Source organism: Triticum urartu, chromosome 7A (assembly GCF_056163025.1).
Source record: "Triticum urartu cultivar PI428250 chromosome 7A, HENAU_Tu73, whole genome shotgun sequence".
Classification (NCBI taxonomy): Eukaryota; Viridiplantae; Streptophyta; class Magnoliopsida; order Poales; family Poaceae; genus Triticum; species Triticum urartu.
Window position 1 is genome coordinate 711,088,840 of NC_141879.1, and position 7,998 is coordinate 711,096,837.

General features: G+C 37.3%; 1 pseudogene; it reads left to right on the forward strand.

The window, feature by feature from the left end:
* Window positions 1-1,045: 1,045 nt before the first annotated feature.
* LOC147961938 (uncharacterized) lies at window positions 1,046-2,608 on the forward strand (annotated as a pseudogene).
* Window positions 2,609-7,998: the final 5,390 nt, after the last annotated feature.

Sequence of the window (7,998 nt, forward strand, 5' to 3'; positions counted from 1 at the left end):
GAGAACAAGAACATGTTTCAAAAAACCAAACATTTTTTTCATTCCCGAGCATTTTTTGAAAACACAAATATCTTTTGAGTTTTGAGATTTTTCTTGAAAATTGAAACATTATTAAACACTTTGAACAATGTTTAGAGAACAAGAACATGTTTTAAAAATCCCATACATTTTTTGAATTTACGAACAAAATTTGAAAACAAATTATTTTGTAATTCGAAACAACCTTTAAAAAACCTAAACATTTTTGTACTTTTCAAACATTTTTTGAAATCATGAAGAATTTTAAAAAAAGTAAATAGATTTGAAGAGGAAAAATTAAACGAAAAGGGAAAAGATGAAAACAATGAAAAAGAAACAGAAAACAAAATGTAAAAAGAACGAAGAAAATGAAAGAGAAAAAGCAAAAAAAACGACAAAGAAAATGAAACCAGAAAACCGGTGAATGAAAAATAAATGGTTCGCGGAAACTTCTAGAAGGTTCCCAGAACCAGATGGGGCAGGCCCAAACGCGTCTCTCGGCCGTTCGCCTTGTGTGAAGCAGCGGCAATCTGCCGAATTCTGCTGCTTTTCTATTTTTTTCGTTTTCTTCTTTGTTTTGTTATTTTTTTCCTCATTTTTAAACGTTATTATTATTTTGAAACCTTTTTTAAAATTAAAATACTTTTTGGAACACCAAAATAATAGTTTGACTGAATGGGGATTTTTATGTAGTACGGAATGTGGAAGTTTGAGGGATGAGGGAAGAATGGGGAGGAATGGAGAAATGAGGGGGCGGTGGAAGTTTGATTGAGCTTCGAGTGAGTGCGGCGTTGTCCAAAAAAAAATACTGTATTAGATCTTCTAAATAAACATTATATTTCATAGGGCATGTCCGGTTCACTAAGTTTGTGAAAATTTTGTTTTCATCACGGCTTGTTTCAGTCATGATCATTTGATGATTCTAGAAGTTGTTTTATACAAATATCTATAAATTTGATAATAAAAAATGATTGAGTATATTTAAGTTTTATATTTGTAATCATGCAGATCATCTTGTGGTCTGTGGATGGTAAATTTTATCGAGTACTTCACAGGAGATATGTTGTTTGACATTCCTACACATGTATTTTTTACTGTGTAGCATTATACTTATTCTATGTGGTATCACTATTTAACTCTCATTACTATTTTAATAGGAACATATGATAGATCTTAGAACAAAACTAGCTGTCATTTTAGTGGACTCAGAATTGAATGATGATAATATAAGAAATCGAGACATGGAAGAGGACGAAAACAACACATATCCCACAGAATGTATGATTTTGGATAGACCCCCTGAGAATTTCAAAACATCAAATACATCGACAGAAGTTGAGCTCATCTCGCGGTCATTTATCCTTTCACCGTCTGTCAACCCAACAAACGATGATTTAATAGATGAACTTTGCTTGTTCATCAGTATGGTTGATGATGTCGCTCTACTAGAGTAAGCCATAATTTTTAGTTCATTTTGTATTCCAACAAATTACTATAATGTCATTATAATTTATAGAATTTTGATTTACCGAAGCAAATGGGTGAAAAGCTCTGATCCGTACCCTATAAAAACATATTAAGCAATGATGAATACATGGATATTCATTGCTTTAATATGGCTATGCGAATACTAGCGCACCAGGAAGTCCAGCTTCTCAGAGACATTCCATCTCACTATATGGATCTGAACTTTTGTGTAAGTTACTATAATCACGTACTGCATTTTTTCTCTCATTGCACTAATATTTTCTCATTCTTACTTTAGTCCATGTTCCACTATGCACGAGACTCAAGTCATCGTGAACATATGGAAATTGATACATTGAAACGATTGTTTCATAGCTGGCCTGACCGTAATGATTATCATATCTCTCAATGTGATATGGTAAGATTTTTTTTCATTTGTAACACTGCTTTACTTGGCCTTAATTAATATTCTATGTATTTCTAAACTATTTCATCATTGCAGATTTTATTGCCTTGGTATATGTTTGGGTTATTTCTATTGTTTGTCTTGGATCAAAATAGAAAAGTTGTCTCAATTTTCGATCTGATACCAATACCTACTTTCGGGAAGAATGTACTTAAAACTGTGGTCGACAATCTAAACCTTGCGCTTTAAGTTGCAAACCCTGCATTCAAGGATGATATCTCTAAATGGGAATGCATAGTTCCTGTTACTCCAACAAACTCACACCGGTATGAATCTTTTAAACGCATTACAATATTAATTGATTCATTCAACACACATTATGTGTTTATTTCATATGTGCAGTGCCTTGTCTGGTTATTTGGTTTTTAATTACATGCACTCATTGTGCGATGGAAAGCTATATTTTCCCATACCCCAGGTGACTATTTACACCATGCTTATTTGTATACACATTGCACATGCAACTTGTTATAACAATGTTGTATAATGCCAATGTAGGATGGTTTTCAACCGAGGAAGCAATTTTTGGTGCATATTTTAAAGTACGAAGAGAATGAAGCTCAAAACAATATCCCATACATTGAACGAAGCATCATTGATCGCATCTATAGATGGACCTTCATTGCTTCAAAAGAAGGACCTTCAAGACATGCTTAGTTGCGGTTTTTATAATATATTCTTGTAGCAATTATAATACAATTATTATGTGATAGTGAGTTTTATGCGAAGACATGTTTATGATACGTGTGTTGGATCACAGATATATCGCACTTTTTGAAAATACAATTTGAGTGACATGATAACATTTTGTAGCGATCTGATTTTTTTGTAAAAATCATTTTAGCATTATATCATGTGAACATATTTTGTTTGAGACGTGTGTTGCACGTGCATGCTTACTAGTAGTTTTAAGTAACTATTTTAAATAGTGATTTAAAATTCTTTTTTGTTTAGAAATTTATTAAATGCTTTTTAAAAAGCATTATTTGCTTTCAATTTAATCATTTTGTGTTTATATTTATGTTAAAATATTGAAATAACAGTTTTAAGCACCTGTTTAAACTATAATTTGAATATTTTTTCTTCAAGACTGACATGGATGCCTACCATTGGCATGCCCACGTGCTTGTAAAAATTGCGGTCATTTTAAGAATGTCCAAAAATAAACCATGTGGAATGGAGGGTGTTCGCGTAGGCCAAAAGACTTTGTTTGAGGGTACATTGTTTCTCGACATCCTTGAGATGACCCTAATTTTTTTAATTGATTTTTATAACCAATTCAAGGCACCTTGTCAACTTTTATTTTTTTTGACAAATTTTGCATTCCCTAGAGCTTTCTCATTCAAAAAAGGTCGATAAATAGCGAGACATGTCGCAACTTGTATATAGTGTAAAAAATTGTTCAAACAAAGCATGGATGCGTAACATGAGCATGCCCACCTTCTTTTAAAAGTTGGGGTCATTTAAAGTTTTTTAAAAACAGACCACATTCAACGGAGAAAAGCATGTGAAAGCATCTAGAGAAGCAACGGAGAAAACATCTAGAAGGCTCCATGTGAAAGCATGTTGTTTCTCAACATCCTAGAGATGGTCCCAAATTTTTCCAGTGGCTTGTATTACCAATTCAGGGCACCTTGCCAATTTTTTTAATTTTCAACAATTTTTGCAATTTCTGAAGCTTTCTTAGTCAAAAAAGGTTGATAAATGGCCGAATGTATCGCAACTTGCTTAGGGTGTCGAAAATCGTTCAAACCCGACATGAATGCCTACCATGGGCATGCCCACCTTATTGCAAAAGTTGAGGTCATTTCAAAAATATTCAAAAATAGACCATGTTCAATGGAGGGTTTCCGGGTAGGCCAGAAGGCTCCGCCTGAGAGCATGTTGTTTCTCGACATCCTTTAAATGGCCCCAATTTTTTCCTATGACCTTGTATGACCAATTTAAGGCACCATGCCAAGTTGTTTTGGTTTTCGACAAATTTTGCATTTTTTATAGTTTTCCCAATCAACAGAAGACCGATAAAATGGCTGGACGTGTCACATCTTGCATACGGTGTCGAAAATCGTTCAAAACTGACATGGATGCCTACCATGGGCATGACCACCTACTTGCAAACTTGGAGTAATTTCAAGGGTGCACAAAAATAGAGCATGTTGAATAGAGGGTGTTTGTGTAGGCTAGAAGGCTTCATCTAAGAGCACGTTATTTCTCGACATACTTGAAATAGCCCCAAGTTTTTATAAGTCTGACCAATTCAAGGAACCATGCCAAATATTTTGGGGTTTTGATAAGTGCTGCATTTTCTGGAGTTTTCTTGGTGAAAAAGAGCGATGAATGGCCGACGTATCGCAACGTGCATGCGGTGTCAGAAGTTATTCAAACCAGGCATAGGTGCCTAACATGGGCATGCCACCTCCTTGCAAAAGTTGAGGTCATTTCAACGACGTTCAAGAATAGACTATGTGCAATGAAGGTTGTTCTGATAGGCCGAAAGGGTCCATTTGAAAGGACCTTATTTTCTATGTTCGTTAAATGGCCCCAATTTTTTCCATCAGTTTCTGTAACCAATTTAAGGTATCATGCCAAGTAGTTTGGATTTTTGACAAATTTTACATTTTCTAAAGTTTTCATGGTGAAAAAGGATCAATAAATGGCCGGACATGTCGCAACATGCAAATGGTGTTGGAAGTCGTTCAAACCTAACATGTATGTTTCATATGTCCATGCCAAACTAATGCAAGAAGTTAGAGTCGTTTATCTATAGTCTAAAAAAACTACCAGTCGAGAGAAGTGTGCTAGACTAATCCACACGGATACATCTGTAAACATGAGGTTTTTTATAATCAACTTTTTTGTAATGCATACATTTCTTAAATTTTATTTTTTTAAAGGAAAATCTTTTAAAATTCCAGAACATTTTCAAAATTTTGAAGAATATTTTTTGGTATTCCAAATAATATTTCAATTTTTTGAACTGATTTCAAAAGAATAATAAAGCTCAAAAGGAGAAAAATAATGAAAAAATAGAAACAAAATTTTTAGGCCTTGGGCCAACTAGGCGACGACATCGCTCTCATGGGCGCATGCTGGGGATGCCCAAATGTTTGCAGATTTGGGGAAGTTCATACTTTTTTCGTAATTTCTTAAAAATCTTTCACAGATTTTCCAAAAAATAATCTATTGTTCCTGAACTTTTTCTCAAGTTTATGAATCTTTTTGTAAAAAAAGTTCTACCTACACAAAAAATTCATAGTTTTTTTAAATTGGAAATATTTTATAGATTCTAAAAAAATCACGAAAAAGTTACAAAAACCAGTTCAAGAAATTGAAAAAGATTAACAAATTTGAAAAAAAGCCTAGGTGCTAAATACGGTGGAAATCTATTTTTTTCCGCTATCTGCGGCAAGTTGTGGCTCATTTGCATAGAGGCAAGCGACCTAGCAAGCGAGATGGGCCGCCCCAACTATGAGATAATGCATGTGCTACAGTATCCGGTTTGGAAAATGATCTGTTTCAACCGGCTGATTTTCCACTCCATCAACCGCCACGCTCGCTTGACACGTGTCTCATGTGCAGCCCACCCACCGGTTTCCCATCTCACAGCGTTATCTCTACGCGAGATCTTCATCCACACATTTCCTCCAGCCTTCTTCTTGAGCAAACCCTATCGTACGTCGTTCGTCACCGGACATTGCTCCATCCTTCGCTGATACCTTCTCCAATCACTGTGTTGCAAGCTCCACGGAAAAAACGATGCACACCGAAGTCTCCCCTCCACCTTTGTCCCAAGCGGCCAGCACGAGATCGCCATGGCCTCATCTCCTTGCTTCATCCCGCCCGCTTCATCTCCTTTTGCTTCATCCCGCCATGGTTGCGACCACCGCCTGCTTCATCCCGACAATGCTTCAGTGCAGCACGACCAAGGAGGCCGAAGGCGGCGCCACTTACCGTACTGCTGCAACGCAACATGCATGGGGAGGCAGGCTCGCATCACCGCCGGTGTGCCATGCTGCAATTAAGCGCGTGCTGCTGCCGACAACGCTGCAATGAAGTGCACACTGTTGCCGGCCGTGTGCTAAGGCAAGGACGTCACAGTGTAGTGGCCGGTCCTGTCGGCAGCGCGGCAAGTCAAGGACGACGCAATGATGTGGCTGGTGCTGCCGGCGGTGCGACAAGTCCAGGACGACGATGCTGTAATGTAACATGCATTGTTGCCGGTGACGCGACAAGTCAAGGACGACAACGCTGTAATGTAACATGCATTGCTACCGGCGATGCGACAAGTCAAGGACGGCGGCGCTGCAAAGAAGTGGCTGCTGCTGCCGGCGGCGCGACAAGTTGAGGACGGCGACACTGCAATGAAGCGTCGATTGAGCGAGACACCGACAATGGGGGCGGTGATCATCGTCCTTTTGGCTATTTTTTTTGCAGAACCAAAGCTGCTGCGTGGCGAGGATGTAGACTGGTGGCGTCATGCCTTGATAATGTTGTGTGCATCTGGATTGCAACATCACCGCTGTGATTAGGTCATCGGCGCTGGCACCGGTGCCACGGTGAAGAGATAAGTAGCGTGGTTCATAACATCCGTCGTTGGTCATGGCGGAGTTGCGTTGTTGCTTGTACTAGGGTGGTGGATGTGAGGCAAGGGGAGGACGATGGCTGCTTCGTTTTGCTTTTGATCGAACGGCTCTCCAGGCAGCTTAATTCTTGATCAAATCAACCGGCTGATTTGTAGCAGCCCTCATCCGGTTTTGGGAACCGTCTCGAAGGTTCCTGAAATAATTTTCATTAGTTTTCATTTTTTTAGTTTCTTTTTTCTTTTTCTGTTTCTTTTCCATATAACCAGTTTTTTTATTTTTTCATATATATAAATTTTCAAAAAATATTTATAATTTTAAAAAATTGTCCAAATTTTGAAAAAATGTTCAGGATTCCAAAATTTTATTCGCATATTGAAAAAATGTTTAAACTTTAAATTTATATTCTCTTTTTTCAAAAATAATCCAGGATTCCAAAGATTTGTTTGCATATTAAAAGCCCTAAAATGCTCAGTCCTAGGCTTAACATAATAACTAGCTTATGATAATTGACTAGAATATCTAGAGTGCATTATCTTAAATAATTGAATACTGGAGAGACCATTCAAGATTAATCTAAGAGTGCCTTATATATAGCTAAGGTACACTGGCACAAGAACACAGACAATTGAAGCTACCAAGTTAAGTTCTAAGACAAGGTAGCGGAGTTGGTCAGCATGTGAAAGGACGATCTTTTAGCACCATGAATCCACAAATAAGGATGAGCATCATGTCGATGGGCACTTTTGGCTGTCATGCATTAACCTGGCAGAGGAAACAAATTTAAACAAGCTCTGGTCACTATCGCGATGAGGAAATATGGAGTTTTTATACTCCCATCGTCCTAAAATTCTTGTTTTAGATTTGTCTAAATACGGATGTACCAAGTCACGTTTTAGTATTAGATACATCCGTATCTGGTCACTATCGCAATGAGGAAATAGGGAGTTTTTATGTGTTAAGAACGTGGCAACTGGAAAATCAAACACAACATGGTGAGAGCATATAGAAACCCAACGGCCAATGAAATTTAGATGGGGCAACTAACATCATTTAGTCTAGCAACTGTCTGATGCAAAACATATTATTGCCAGTGGCAAATAAAACATAATACATGCTAATAGCAGAAAGAAATAGCGAAGTACTTGATGCAGAGTTTAACTGGAACTAATAATTCGTATCGAACCCCAAGGCAAATAAATTAGGATGAGACAACCTCAGCTTACCTAGAAACTATACTATGCAAAACAAAAGGGCATGATACCATTAGAGAAGATTGCAGAATGCAAAAGAGAAACTTAGTTAAGGAAAGCTGCGTAAAAATGTTGAATTGTCCATATTATCCACTCCACCATTTGGTTTCTATTTCCATGGAAGGATGAGGGCGTGGCACAAAAGTTTGGAAATATAGCTAATAAATGGTATATGCACAACTAAACTCTATGATTCGCATGCTAACAATTACAT